The sequence below is a fragment of the Rousettus aegyptiacus genome, unplaced genomic scaffold, assembly GCF_014176215.1.
Source record: "Rousettus aegyptiacus isolate mRouAeg1 unplaced genomic scaffold, mRouAeg1.p scaffold_m13_p_6, whole genome shotgun sequence".
In the NCBI taxonomy this organism is placed as follows: Eukaryota; Metazoa; Chordata; class Mammalia; order Chiroptera; family Pteropodidae; genus Rousettus; species Rousettus aegyptiacus.
This window is the reverse complement of record NW_023416309.1, coordinates 56283645-56299531: the sequence shown is the minus strand read 5'-3', so window position 1 is coordinate 56299531 and position 15887 is coordinate 56283645. Positions and strand designations below refer to the sequence as shown.

At 42.6% G+C, this 15887-nt stretch overlaps 1 protein-coding gene and 1 pseudogene across 4 annotated transcripts in view; one reads left to right on the top strand and one right to left on the bottom strand.

The window, feature by feature from the left end:
* ZRANB1 (zinc finger RANBP2-type containing 1) overlaps positions 1-12582 on the bottom strand; it is a 55811-nt gene extending 43229 nt beyond the window's left edge. Inside the window, exons 1-2 of one of the 4 annotated variants that reach the window (XM_036222637.1) lie at positions 12460-12506; positions 354-487 (exon numbers count right to left, since the gene is read on the bottom strand). The gene's annotated coding sequence lies outside the window, so the exon portion shown is untranslated. Of the gene's footprint in view, positions 1-353; positions 5723-11786; positions 11873-12459 lie in introns of those variants that run through there. The other 3 variants (XM_016118484.2, XM_036222638.1, XM_016118483.2) reach the window with 3 other exon arrangements.
* Positions 6326-6453, top strand: LOC118604879 (annotated as a pseudogene).
* Positions 12583-15887: the final 3305 nt, after the last annotated feature.

Below are 15887 nucleotides of genomic sequence, written 5' to 3'. Positions count from 1 at the left end.
CACCAAAGTCTGTACTATATACATTACGTAATAAACATACTTTCCTACTGCAGCTCATAGTCACCTGTTCCCATTATCCAGAGTTTTTCACTAAGCAGTCCTTCTTAGATGACTACTGACAATATCTAACAAGTAAACTTGAAAAAATAAAGATAGACTTGTTAACACACGTTTTGCTCAAATTTTAGCTTTAAGATTACACGGAATCTTCCCAAAGCACATGTAGGTTAAGTATTACAAAGTGTCTAAAAAGTAGAGCAAGTAAACAGGAACTACATAAGTCATTTACAAAACAAAATATACTAAATTTAGCATCTACACCTGAGTGAAAAATGAAAACTTGGAGTACTCACCATGATTTTAGACTATATAATACCTTAAGTATTTTTTTTTTATTTTGGAGTCGATTGATGAGGAAGATTCATATTAATCTTCTTTATTATTATTAAGTCGCTCTGACTTCTCTTCAACACACCAGTACAGATTACTAAAGAAACCACAATAAGTCAATTAAAATAAAAAAATATCTTTCATTTTCATTCAGACAATTGAAAAAGGGGAAAGTCTCACCAAATGACTGATGTTATGAATTCCATTATCTATACATTGAAGCAATATCAAAAATCTGTTTTTCAAGAAAAGCTATCCTACATCTATATACCATACTACCTACAAATTATTTGCACCAGATAATAATAGTTATCAAACCTGAATATGATCAAGCTGCTAGTTCTATCTACCAGTTTAAAGGATTAGGGGAATAGAGGTACAAAATAATACTGTGGAGATGCAATCAGCAAATTCCTGTGTATATGTGTATATTAAATCATTACCATAGATGTTAAAAATTAATTTGAATGCTGACTTCATATTTAAAATTTATTAAGAATTTAAGGCGTGATTAACAGTACTATATTCGTGTTTGTAAGAGTCCTTTTCTCTTAAGAGACACGTACTGAAATATTTACAGTGTTATAATGTGTCTGGAATTTGCTTTAAAATAATCCATTGGGAGGAAGCAAGAGGAATATAAATGAAACAAAGTTGGCCACATGTGTTGACAGCTGGGTGATAGCTACATAAGAATCCTGCTAGTCTCTCTATATGTACATACATTTGAAATGTTTCATAATAAAAAGTTTCTACAATCTATCAAGAAGGTAATAAATGCTGATCTAAAGAGAATCAAGGCTTTAGATTGCTTACATTTGAGAAGCAATGTTAAAACACTTGGAAAACTTAATATAGTTTCTTTCTACAACTCACAGGTATAGTTCACAAAAGTGAGAAAATATATCAAAATATGAACTAAAGTTTCTTTCATCCTAAACTTGCACAGATGAATATCACACTTCAGAAAACTAAAACAATTAAAATGGAGTGATAAAAATGTCTTTTCACTCTCATGAACAAATATGCAAAAATCCTCCACAAAATACTAGCAATTAGAATCTAACAATGTATAAAAAGAACTATACATCATAATCAAGTGAAGTTTATCCCAGATATACAAGGCTAGTTCAATGTTCAAAAATGAATTAGTGTAATCCACAATATGAGCAGGCTACCAAAAAAAAAAAAAAAAAAGACCACATAAATACATACAGAAAAGGCATTTGACGAAATCTAAAATCCATTCATGATCTAAAAAAACTCTCAGCAAACTAGGAATACAGGAGAATTTCCTCAACTTGATAAAGAGCATGTACAAAAAAATCTCTTTTACCTAACAACATATTTAACCGCAAGAAACTAGAAACTTTCCTTCTAAAGCAAAGTTGTCTCCTCTCACCACTCCTTTTCCACACTGAACTGGAGATTTTAGCTAACACTATAAGGAAATAAAATGCATACCAGTTGGAAAGAATAAAATTGTTTTTATTCGCAGATGACATGATTGCCTATGTAGAAAATCTGAAAGAATCAACAAAACAACTCCCAGAACTTGTGATTACAATAAGGTAAAGGATACATAAGTTAATTACCTTCTTGTTTACCCACCAGTAATTAAAAAGTGGAATTTGAAATCAAAAACATATTACCATTTACAATAGCACCCCCAAAAGTGAAATATTTAGGTACAAACCTAATAAAATATGCATGAGATGAAATCTGATGAAAGAAATCAAAGAAGAACTAAATAAACGAAGAGACTATCCCATGTTCATGAACAGAAAACCAATGTTGTCAAAATCGCAGATCTTCCCAACTTGATCAAGAGATTCAATGCAATCGCAATCAAAACCCAGCGAGCTACATTGTGGGTATTAACAAACTAACTCTAAAGTTTATATGGAGAAGCATAAGACTCAGAATAGCCAACACAGCACTGAAGGAAAAAACAAAGGAATGGCTACGCTGACTTCGAGCCTCACTATAACGCCACAGTAACCAGGATGGCATGATAGTGGTGAAAGACCAGGTAAATGGAATAGAACAGAGAGCCCAGAAACAGGCCCACATATGTAGAGTCAACGGACCTTTCGAATGAGAAAAGCAAGACAATGGGAAAAAGCTTTCCAAAAATGGCGAACAACTGGACATGTACACACACAAAAAAAAAAAATGACTCTAACAGAGACAGACCTTGCACTCTTTACAAAAATTAACTAAAAATTGACCACCAGCCTAAATGTAAAATGCAGAACTATAAAATTCCTAGAAAATAACATCAAAGGAAATCCATATGACCTTGGCTATAGCAATGTCTTTTTAGATAAAACACCAAAGATACAATCCACAAAAGAAATCATTGATAAACTGGATTTGTTAAAATTAAAAACTTCTGCTCTGCAAAAGACATGGCCCAGAGATTGTCAAGATAAGCCAGAAAATTGGTGAAAGTATTTTCAAAAGACATCTGACAAAGAACTGTTATCCAAAATATGCAAAGAACTCTTGAAACTCAACAATAAGAAAACAACCAATTAAAACATGAGCAAAAGCCCTGAACTGACAGTTCATCAAAGAAGATATGCGGAGAGCAAACAAGCATATGGAAAGATGCTCAACATCCTAAGTCAGCAGGGAACTGAGAGTTAAAACGGCAGTGAGACACCACCACACACCTACTAGAAGGGCCAAAATCCAGAACACAGACCGCACCAAATGCTGGCGGGGATGTGGAGTAAGAACGCTCACTCGCTCACTGCCGGTGGAAACGCGACCGGTACAGGCACTCAGGAGGAAAGTCTGGCGGTTCCTTAACGAACCTAAACGAGCTCTTAACATAAAATCCAGCAACTGTGTGCCTTGGTATTCACCCAATGGAGCTGAAAACTTATCTCCACACAAAACCCTGCACACAGATGTTTACAGCAGCCTTATTCATAATCGTCGAAACTTGAAAGCAAACAAGAAGTCCTTCAGCAGGTGAACAGATAAAATGTGGTACATCCAAACGATGGAATATTAATCTGCACTGAAAAGAAATGAACTAACGAGTCATGAAAAAACGTGCAGAAACCCTAAATGCAGAGTTCTAAATGAAAGAAGCCAATCTGAAATGACCGCAGACTGTGCGCTTCCGACTATGCGACATTCTGGAAAAGGCGACACTCTGGAGACAACAAAAGCACCGGGGGATGGAAGCCAGGGCTGGTGGGAGAGCAGGGTGAGCAGACCGAGCACAGAGGAAGCTCAGGGCTGTGAACTCTTCTGAACGACGCTGTAATGGTCGATACCGGTCATCGCATGGTGGTCGAAACCCGCAGCACGCACAGCACCGAGAGGGGGCCTTAACGGAGACGCGGGCTCCGGCCGATCAGGACGTGCGCGGTGCACTCGGCCGAGGCAGCGACGCACCGCTCTGCTGCGGGTGCCGGCAGAGGGCACGGGCGGGCGCGAGCAGGGCGGGTACGAGACCGCGCTGTCCTCTGTGCAACTCTTCTGCGAACCTAAAGTGCTCTACAAAATAAAGTCTGTTTTTAAAATAAATCTGCTTCTTAACAGTGTTTTAGTCACTAATATAGAGACAACGTTTTCTTAAAAAATACCATCAGTTCTCAAAGAATGATGGGGAGTTTTAAAAAGGACATAGGAACTTTAGTTGTAAACCAAAAATGCTCTAAAAATACCCAATTTGAAATACATTCACACCTAAAGACAGAAATTAGCATGAAGGCCTCCCACTGTCTAAAGTTGGATCTTGAGCATCCACATAAATAACAAGTAAAGGGTTTTAAAGCATTGAATAAAATAAAAACAATAAAAATCTATGTCTACAAAGGTGTAGATAAACACACAAATAAATAGGGGAAAGCTCTTCCTTACAACAGAAACCCAACTAATAAATTCAAAAAGAATAACAATTCTAAAATCGCCGTTTGGCAATCTTCACAACAGATTCAGAAAATAATTATTGATGGATGTTAAAACTAGTTGATAAGTTTGATAAGTTTGAGGATATGTAAATGGTCTCTAGGTACCTCCCCTCATGGATAACTGGTTATGTTACAAAACCTAGTAGGCACTATCTCAACCAAGCCATGGAAGTAATCACATCATTTGCCTCTGGGTATGTTGTACTAAGGACGCATCGCTTGTGTGGCATTCTTGACAAAAAGTGCATAATCTAACTCTAAGCATGAGATAACATTAGGCATACCATGTTTGAGACTGTCTACAAAATAACTAGTCCTATATTCTTCAAAAACAACATCATGAAAAACAAAGAAACTTTATAGTACCAGTGAAAAGGGCTTATTAGAAACATGGTAACGGACTAGAATTCAGGCTCTGAGATTTTTTTGTATTTAAAAAAAAAAAAAAAAACCCACTAACGGGACAACTGATAAAATTTGTATAAGATCTGCAGAACCTTAGTCTTAAGAATTATGTAACAGCATCACACGACGTTAATTTCCTGGTTCTGATCACTGTATTGTGGTTAGATAAGAGAAAGCCCTTGTTTTTAAGAAATACACAATGAAATACTTAGGGATAGTATTAATTCTGCGACTGACTTCCAGACAGTTCTGGAGGGAAACAATACACACACAGTAAAACTTATTATTTACAAAATAACTCTCATATCCTTACATAGTAACCAAATGGATCCTTTAGAGATGGAAACCAAGTGACAATGACTTGAAATCCTGAAATCCCAGTCCACTCAGCAAAATTTAAATTCCCCAGTCTTTCTCGCAAATCTTCACATGTTAGTGAATTTCGTTCTGTTCCTGATGCGGCAAGCTCGCTCTCACCGTAAGAGCTTTGTAGGATGCTCTTCCTCCAGATTCCCCATGGCCAGCCGCAGCTGCTGAAATCTAGGTTCAGATAACCCACCTCAGAAAGCTCTTCCCCAACCACTCTCATTCTCTCCCACGTCACCCCACTTTCTTTATCGGCACAGCAAGTACCACTACCTGGCTTTTTATTATTATTAATATTTGCTCCTTGATTGTCTCTCCATGCTCCCGAATGTAAATACAAGTAACAGACTTCGTCCTGTTCCCAGGGATACCTGGCTGTGGAGAACGGCTACTTTCTCAAATGCTTAACAATGAACAGGTCGTTACTAAATGTTTTAACTTCAGTAGCCTTTGAAAGTGTTTCTTGCAATCTACTTTTTTTTAACTCCTAAACAATCTCAGATCCCATAGTAGGTACCCAATAATTAACTTAATTCGCTGAATGAATTTTTATCAAATCAATGCCTTCGGATTTTCAACTTAATACAACAAATATCCCCAACATAGCGACCCCCCCACACACACACCACACCACACCACACACACACCACACCACACACACACACACACACACACACAGGGAGAGAGAGCTCTTCCCACCTGTAAAGATGCCCCACACCAAAGTGGATCACTCCTGTCTAATTTCTAGTCCCCTGACAATAGCAGCTCTGGAGGAAAGCGAGGGTCAGGGACTGGAGAGATATGGCGCTCACAACCAGGTGCTAGGAGTGCCTTTCCAAGCTCATCGGCATACTTGAGCCACACTGGACCCTCTCCTAGTCCTTAAACAGGGCTTGTCACGGTCACAGCTCCGTGCCTTCCCCACATGACTGCTTCTGCACAGGGTACTCTCCCTCCTTCCCGCACCCTCCTTTCAAGAACCAGCTCAAATGTCTCCACCTTTGTAAACCCTTCCTGACTCAATCCTAGTCTTATACTAAATTAGTCACTTCTTTACCACTTCATGGTACTTAGTTTAGTGGACTATGGTTTGTTTCTAACAATCGACTATGAGAAATTCATTTTTACGTCTATAAACAGCGTCTACTATGTGACAGTTGCTCACTAATCACTTAGCCAGTAAAAACCTACTCCGCATGGATTTCAAAAAAGGATTAGTCAAAAACAGTTCTGTCTACAGCCATGCTACCCTGACAAGACCGATCCCGTCTGATCCCGTCTGATCTCGGAAGCTAAGTAGGGTTGGGCCTGGTTAGTACTTGGACGAGAGACCACCTAGGAAGACCAGGTGCTGTAGGCGTAAAAAATAAAAAATCAGGGATGACAAGGTCCTTGCAATATATGAGGTCAACCAAGGGCTGCCTCACCTTAAAAAAAAAGTTCTGTAATCTGCTATAGTTCCCATTTAAAAGCAAATGTTAGCTTCATTAAATATCAAAAAAATGAAGTGAATTACCTACCCCAACCAAAAAAGCAAAAAAGAATTTAGAAGCGGTTTGAAAATGTCTAGCCCTCAGATTCCAACCACAAGTATATGCCGCAGTCTCTTGTGATATGCTAGAGAACCTTTCCTCACCTGTGAAATAACGATCATTTCTTCATATAGCCAGGAAATACTGTCTTGCAATAATCAATTTATAGTTGAGAATAATTATATTGTTCAAGCTAATTTCAGCAAACGGTGCTGCAACAACCAGGTAGCCACCGGAAAAGAATTATGTTGGGCTCGTATCTTGTACTATATACAAAACTCGACTCGAGATTATTACAGACCTAAATATAAGCGCTAAAACTACAACGTTCATAGAAGAAAACACAGACGTGCACTTTCTTAATCCTGGAATAGACCATGGCTTCTTAGAGGTGACACCAAAAGCATAAATGACAAAAGAAAACATCCACTGGGCATCAAAATTTAAACCTTTTGTGCTTGAAAGGCCACCATCAAGAAAGAGAAGATATTCTTCCCACACGGGGCCTGAGGTGACCTCTGAAAATGGTTCACTAGTCAGTTGATCCAGAAAACCCCACAAAATCACGCAAATCAAGAGGTCCGAATCTTCACATTCACTTTAAGAATACTCATGAAACTGCCCAGGTCCGAAAAGCCACCAAGTCTCTGAAGGCTGTCACTTTACAAAGGTAACGTGTGCCACTGTTCCACTGTGACAATGCTGGAGCCGGTACATGTGCCCGGGCCAAACGGTGGGGCTGGACACAGGGTCCGTGGCCCAAAAAGAGAGCTGCATTTTTGCTGCACGTGCTTAAAAATGCAGAGTAGTGAACATCAGGGCTTAGAGGTAGATTCTCTTCGCCGAGCACACCCGGGCAACGCAGCGCAGAGCTTGCGGGGAGCTGAGCCCCTGCCTGAGTCTCGCTGCCACACTGAGATGGTCCTCCCTGAGGGAGCACACTGCTCCTGAACCAGGAGAGGAGGCTGCACGGAGGAAAGGCCTGTTCCAGAGGAAGCTGAAGACACAAACACTTACGGACCAGGAGTAAATTCAGCATTAAATAAATGCTAATAAGAGTAAAAGCAAAAAAATAAATAAAAATAAGAAGAAAGTGAAAAGATAACTCGCAAAATAGAAGAAATCACTTACTTGACTTGTATCCAGAATATATAAAGCACTCTTGATATATTCAAGATTATATTAACAACTTGACAGCAAAAAGACAAATAACCAAACTGAAATGTGGGCAAAAGATTAGAAGAGACATTTTTTTAAAGAAGATACACCAATGACCAAAAAGAACAAGAAGAAATACTCAATATCATTGGGAAATGCAAATAAAAACTAGGAGATGACACTTCATTAGCACGGCTTAATAAGCCAGACAATAACAAGCACTGATTTGGAAGCAGAGAAACGAACTCTCATACCCCGTAGGCAGAAATGCTAAATGGTGCAACCACTCTGGAAAACAGCCTGAAATTCCTCAGAGGTTAAACAGATTCGCCACATGACCCAGCAATTCCACTCCTAGGTGTACGCCCAAGAGAAATGAGAGCTTCTGTTCATACAAAAATCCTGGATGCAAATGTTCATAGGAACGTATTTCATGATAGACAAAAAGTGGAAACGATCTAATAGTCCATCAGTCAATGAACAACAGGTAAAAACACAACGGAAAAAAAAAAGGAATGAAGTACTGATGATATGTGCTACAACAGGGATAATCCTTAAAAACTGTACCCTAAATGACTGAAGCCAAGCATAAAGGTCACTCACGTATTATGATTCTATTTATGTGAAATGTACAGAAAAGACAAATCTATAGAGACAGAAAGCAGATTTGTGGTTGCCAGGAACTGGGGCAAAGGAAGTTATGACTGTAATGAGTATGGGGTCTCTTTTTGGGGTGATGAAAATGTTCTGGATAGTGGTGCTGATCACATAACTCTGAATAGGCTAAAAGTCAATGAATGAATTGTATACTTTAGAAGGGTGGATTTTATGGCATGTGAAACAAACCTCAATGAAGCTGTCAATAAAAAAACAATTTAAGAAAAAGAAAAGATATACGATCGGGGTCCAGAGCAAGCCACCGCAAGAGCAAGATGTGCCTCGGTGGTATGCAGCTTACTGTGAGCCGAGGACAATTCTAGCTTCAGGCTCAAGAGAAACTTCTCCTCTCCTTTAACAACCTAGAAGAATGTGAATTACAGGCCTTGCCCAAAGGGATTACCAGAGATAAGGGTTTTTTGTCCTATCTAAATGTCTGCTCTTATCCTGTAATGACTTCTGAAGCCCCCAAGGCACTTTGCCTCAGCCCTAGCTCTGGAGTTCACTACCTCAACCACCCTTTCCATCTCTGCCCTTTCCATCTCTGCTTCGCAGGGGTCTCGCAGGGGTCTCGGACTCTCCTGTAAGTAGGGCTACCACATGAAGGAGATAAAATCTGACTTTCTCTTGCCAATGGGCTTCCTGTACTCCACCAGCCAAAAGAACCAGAGGAGGGAAAGGAGATTATTTTCCTCTTCCCCACAATATGCAACTGATTTCATCTTAACCAAAATACCACCCTCCCATCCCAGAAAGCAAAGAATGCTAACCCATCCAGTTTCCCAAGTGGTGACATTAAGGTGTGATTCTACAACAGTACCTGTAACTAACCAGAGTGGCTTGTATAAAAATGCCTAATATTTCTGGAAAGTTTATTAACAGACTAATTTTAGCTTCAATTATGCTAAAAAGGTTTCTGAAGCTTAAAAACAAGTGTTTATGTCGGGTACTTTCTAAAAATCAGTCACTTTCAAAGGAAAAAATATTCTGATGAACTGAAAGAAGCCAAGTTTCTGCTTAGATGCAATCAAGACGGTTTATTGAAAGAATACGTATTCATGCAATGCCATGCCTTTTACTCACACACACAACAGAAACACACACACCTATTTTCCAACGTCAACATCCACCCATGGACTCCATAATTACATGTATCACACTTTGCATACAAAACTCTATGGACCAGCCTGTTTGTGTTTTGTTCCAACAGTGCTGACAGGTAGCAGTGAATCACACATCCTCCTGAGTCTGACCTGCCTCGTGATCAATGACACATGCTGCCAACATCTGAGGTTAAGGGTGCAAAGAGAGACTACAGATTCTTTTCTCCTTCCCATGATGCTAAGCATTACCTATACCCGACGAATATGGAACGACCACCCTCGGTGTCGCTGGTGCCCAGCTCGACCGAAATAACAGTCCCAGACTCGGGTCTGAAGTAAACTACAGAACTGCTGTACCTGTTTTTATTTGAATAATAAGATGTAATCATTATCAGAATGTTGAGCATCTCCTATAGGAAGAGAATTGTGCTAATAAAAACATTTTTTAAAGACAGCCATAATTTCAAATATTTTCTCATTAATCATCAAAGTCCCCAAAACTCTAATACTTAGAAAGAGTACAAACTGCACAAACTAGAATACCTCTATAACCAATACTGTCAGACCACATATGCAGATTTTCAGGGCTGAATATATGATCTCCATAGATACAGGGTTTAAGGTTCATATCCAATTCTCAGAGGTCTTAAAAATTGAATTGGGAAGCCAAACAAAGATGTAAAGATATAAACTGAAATTCAGGCTAGCATATGCCAAGAGGGGGAAAAAAAAAATGAGAGAGTCCCACACAAGAGAGGCATGAATAGATAGATCCCTTGGGAGAAGTCAACCTCGGGAGAAGTCAAAAAGGCTTCCTAAGAAACAGGAATCAACTGGGCCCAGAGAAAAGAGCACATGAATACAAGAGGGAGAAGGTTTCAAAAGGAAAGAATGGCATAAAGGCCAAAAGGAAGCACTTCACAGAACAACAAACTAGTTAGTATGGCTGGAACTGAGGATTCACAAAGGCAAGAAGAGTTTAAGTCTGAAGAATGTATCAGGAACAGATTACAGAGAAACCTGACCGCCACACCGAAGGACTTAAACTTTACTCCACGTGTAATAAGGAGTGTTCTGGAAATTTTATGTTGTGACGTGAGGACGTGAGTATTAAAATATGTAAGATCTTATTTACCAAACCACAAGCAGAGCACAAATATTCCCAACGTAAGGCCACCTTGATGGAGAAAACGCCTTCAAAGCCCAGATGTATCAATGGGAGAGGGGAGACAGAGTAGCAATCCTCAGAAAGCAACAGTGAACCAAGTGAAATAAAAAGTTACAGTGGTCTACTTTTGCAACTTCCACTTCTTTAAAGTTTCCATTTATTATAAAAACAATGTAAGTATAAAGCACGTTGAACAGCTCACTGTATCAATCACAACAGCAACAATTTATACCAAATTTCACACAACTAGACTGTGAGTTCCAAAACTGCTAAATCCTCAGACTTTAAATGTGATATGCCATAACCCTTATCAGTGGACAGAGTTGGATCGAGGCCATAAAAAAACCTGCTACTATAACTGAGTTCATCATACTAACTCAAGCTCACTTTGAGAGTAAATAAATGGGTGTCTCAATCCTCTGAAGCATTAATAAAAGATGTTGAAACATCAACAGAAATAGAAATCCATGACAGTCAAATAATATCCTCCCCAAAGCTTAAAATGTCATTACTGTCCTCTTAGTCCCCCTAAGAGCTCAATAAAAACAACGTTATGAAATTTCAGTAGAAGGATGTGACTGACCACCTATCTTGTCCTAAGATCCAAAAGTTAAGGAGGAGCAGGGGTCTACATTTCTTTATAATTACCTCATTAATAATGAGAGCTCCAGCTTTATTTTCCACATAGTTTAGATGGCTTTCCCAAGGCCCTCAGCACAAGCCAAGATCAGAATTCCTTATGGTTTCCCCCGGTTTATAGCACACTGAGTCATCCATGTTTGGTACCCTTGAGGTCGCCCAAGTGATAAAGAAGCCAACTAAACAATCACTAACAGAAGAACCACTCATTACATAACATAGCCACTAACTAAAGATTTCTCTCCGACTGTGTTCCTAAAACGGTATTTTTGTACATTGAATTTATGGACACCATCGCAGGTCACACGGTGAGCAAACCAAAATATTGGGTTAAGGAGGTAGCGTTTAACCTGACAGTCTAAGGAGTTACGGAAAAGGGGAATCAACTGAAATTCAAAATTCTCAAGCAGAGTTTCAAAGCACCAGTGTGTCTCACAGATCGTGGGCCGGTTCAAACTCCCAGGCTGAACCCGAACTGCCCGTCTCTGGGGCTTCATGGCCAGTAGTCGCCAGTCCTTTTGTCTGTGAAGCCGTCCACTCCGGGCCACAGCGGAGAACACGGGGTCCTTGCACGGGCCGGCCGGCCAGGGCGCGAGCGGGGTGGGCAGCGCCCCTCGGGCGGCAGCTCGCCGGCCCGCCCCCGGCGCCCCCACCTTCGTTTCTGGAGCCGTGAGTGGAGGCAGCGGGGACGAACAGCCAGGAGACCGAGAAGCAAGTTCGGGGGCCAGCACCGACTCGCGGCGACGGGGCCCCGCGCTCCGGGGCCCGCCGCCGGGGTGGGGGGCGCGCCGCGGCGGCCGGGGGCGCTGCGGGGGGAGGGGCGCCCGGCGGAAGAGCCGCGGCGGGGCGTCCGGCGGGCGACGGTCGGTAAACAAGCGGGGCGCACCCACCCTCCGCGGCCCGGGCGGTCCCCGCGCTGGGGACGCGCACGGCGGCAGCGCGGCGGGCCGGGGCCCCGGGCGCCCCGGGCCCCCCGAGCCCCCCGACGCTCCCGGGGCGCGGGCCGGCTGCCCGGGGGGCCGCGCCGGGCGCCGCCGGGCAGCGAGGGGCCCAGCAGGCCGCGGCCAGGGCCGCGAGGGGCCCGCGGCGGGGCGCCCGGCTCCGGGTACCTGGCGGCGGCGGCTCCTCCTCCGGCGCCCGCTCCTCCGGCCCGTCCAACGCTCCGCGCCCGGCGGCGGCGGCGACCCCCCGAGCAGCCCGCAGCCCCGCGCCGCGCCCGGCCCGCTCCGCCTCCCTCCGCGCCGCCTCCGCCCTCGCCCCGCGCTCAGGACATGGTCCCCGCCGCGCGGCCGGCGCCGGGCTGGGGCTCCGGGCAGGGGCAGCGGGCGGCGGGCGGGCGCGGCGCGGGGGGCGGCCTCGGGCGCTGCGGGCTCCTAATGGCGGCGGCGAGGGGCCCCGGAGCCAAATAAACCTCTCGGCGAGCAGCACAACGTCAAGGCCGGACCCCGGCGCTCCGCGCCCTGTCATTGGCCCCGGGGCCGCCAGCGGCGCAGCCAATGGGCAGCCGCTTCTTTCCGGGCGGCGCAGGGGGCGGGCCTCGGACGGGTGACGTCACGCCCGCTCCCGCCGATTGTGAGGCCGCGGCGCCGGGTGCCCGGGGCTGCGGCGCGAGCCGGGGTGGCGGGGTGGGGGACGCCGGGGGGCGACCGGGCCTCGACACGCGGCCTGCGTCTCCCTGGGGCGCCCCTGGGCCGTGGTCCAGCTCCCCTTCGCGTCCTCGCTGCAGAAGATTCACAAGTCAACCCCCAAGTCTCAAGTTGCCCAAGGGACTTCTTAGTAACAAATAATGCTTCACTTTTTCTTATACAGTTTCAAACTCTATAAAACAACAGGGAAGAGAAAGTTGTTTGAGATGAGTTTTTTATATACCTGTTTTTTACAATGTATCTTTTACCTTCTAGGTGGTGCGTATGTGTATATTTATAATGTATATTACACGTATACGTCCATATATGCACGAAAAATGCCATGGAGTTATACACCAGCTGTATTTCAAAACAAAATTTAAAAACTGAAAAGCTCTTTTCTACTATTTCCTAAGCTCTCATTTTAGGTAAACTCAACTTTCTATGGTTGCCTTTTCTGTAACTTGGATATGGTTACCTTTTCTCTACATTGTAAATTTAAGGCAAAGAATAAATTACAGCCATGGGGGGCGGAATACTGCACGGATAAGTCCCAGACCCCCCGTTCTAAAGAGAATATGTTATATAGTGATGTGTTTTCTACATTTCTTTTATTCCTGTAAGTATAATCAACAAGTCTTAAGTCATTTAGCCATTTGCTAAAACCCCATAAGCGTGTCGATTTTTCCAGCCAGAGAGCTTTGTTTTTCCCAGTGGGACTTGACCTTGCATTTTTCATACTTCAAATTTTATTTCAAGAATTTGAAAGACCATAAAACACAGCAACTCTTTAAAACTTGTAAGCCTCTGTAAAAGTTATCTGTTTAAAGACCATAACGCTGTCAGAGGGCATTTAACAGTTGTATTGGACACCTCAACTTCAATAGAAAGACTTATTCAGAGTTTAATTGGACTTTTAAAACTTGGACGGAGACTTTGTTCAGTGAAACTATTCATGGTGTTATTCTGAGTCTCTCTTTGCCTGAATATGGCATGAGTGTGTGTATAGCTACGCCATTGGCACTGAAGAATAATTCCTTATATTGCTTCCCCTCGCCAACCTCTTTCAAAATCATTGGTATATTTTAACCTCACAGCTGTTCCTGTGATAGATTTTCAATAATCCCCATCTTCCCAGAGCAACATTATTTGTTCAAGGACTCCTAAATAGAGTTTAAACTGCAACAGTCATTTGCCTATAAAACACACATTCTCAAACATATAATTAACACAACTGTAGATAAAATTAAATGCCACATTACTATGTGAGAACAATGGTTCAACCAACATTTCACTTTGAAATATTTTAAGAGCTTCTGAGCACCTCAGCTTCCCCCTTCCTGAACCTCAACTGCAAAGCCTCTCACCTACAAGTTAACAAGAACTGCAGAATTCGGTGTTTTTGTTAACTTTGAGTTGTAGTTTATTTTGTTAAGGGGATATTATTTGGGTAAGGCTTATTAACTCTTAATTTAGCAAACCCAAAGTTGGTACCATATGCCAAGAAACAAGAAATGCACACAGGTGAGTAAGACAGTCTGTGTTTGAGAAACCTACAGCACAGGAAAGAGGGCTAGATAAAAATAACCATAATTATAACATGAGGTGGCATGTGCTAAGTAAATTCAAATGAACATTATCTTGTAATTGAAACGAAGAGCAAATCTCAAAATGACTCTGTTAATGTTGAAAAGACACTTGATGCGGTCCAGCGGTTCTCAGCCCTGGCTCCAATTAGAATTAGCAGAGGAGCTTTTTAAAAACATGGATATCTGGGCCCCATCCCAGACCTACTGACCTGCAGGAGGGCCTGGGCCTGACCATGTTTTAACATACCCCCCAAGTGACTCTAATATGCAGCCAACTACCAACAAAGTCCCCCCCCCCCACCCCGGCTTACCCATGGAAACTAATGCATGGAGATTTTAAATGACTTAAGAAAAGCCAGATCATTTAGGTCTGGAATTAAAAAACAAAGCTCTTGATTTCCTAGTCAAATCTTTCCATTGCACTGTATCTGAGTGAGTGAGTGAGTGTGTGTGTGTGTGTGTGTGTGTGTGTGTAACAACAAATAGAGCAAATAGCATTGTCACAGTTAAGGAACTGATTCGTGCTGTTTGGCAACAGATTAAATTACCATTCTCCTTACATATATTTCTGAGAAATATTTCATTTGGAAAAAAAGTGTTTAAAGTTATTTTTCTTAGAGCCCTTTTACTAAATTTTAGGGACAGTAGTTTTATTGACAATTACTTTCTTTCGGCTTTTTTTTTTCCAAGTGTTTCCCAAATTACGTGAGGAAGATATAATTCCATTTTAATTTTTCTGCCTTAATGAAAAGGTCTTGAATACCAAACTGTGGATCTGTCCTTAATTCCATTACTAGTAGAAAGCCATGGGAAGGTTTTGAGCTGGAAAGTGCCACCCAGAGCTATACCTTAACCTGGAATGTCTGTGGAACCAACCAGGGTGGAATTAGAAACAGAGAAACCAACTAAGAGACGAGGACCCAAAACCAAAGTAGCCGCGGGAATGGCGAGGAGAGGGCGGAAGTTTGCCAGTGTCTGGATCTGGGGCAGAGGAAAGACTCGGAAGTCAGAGAACTCTGAATGATAGTGTTGTGATTAACAACCGGAAACTCGGAAGAAGACCTAGATCAGAGGTGTCGACTGCTGGCTCAGGTGCGTGGCTATCCCGGGCTCAGGAGGAAGGAAGTGTGCAGCCGGAAGTGTGCAGCCAGCAGGGGACAAGCTGGGCTGAAATCCCATCATCTGGGTCTGGAGATAGACTTCAGGGAGTTCTCTATTTAGAAGTCACCGGTGAAGCCACAGGAGTGGGAAAGAAAAAGAAAACTGTCCAAGGAGGAGAAAAAGGTTGGTTGAAAAGACAGGAGATGAAAAAGGTATTCTCTT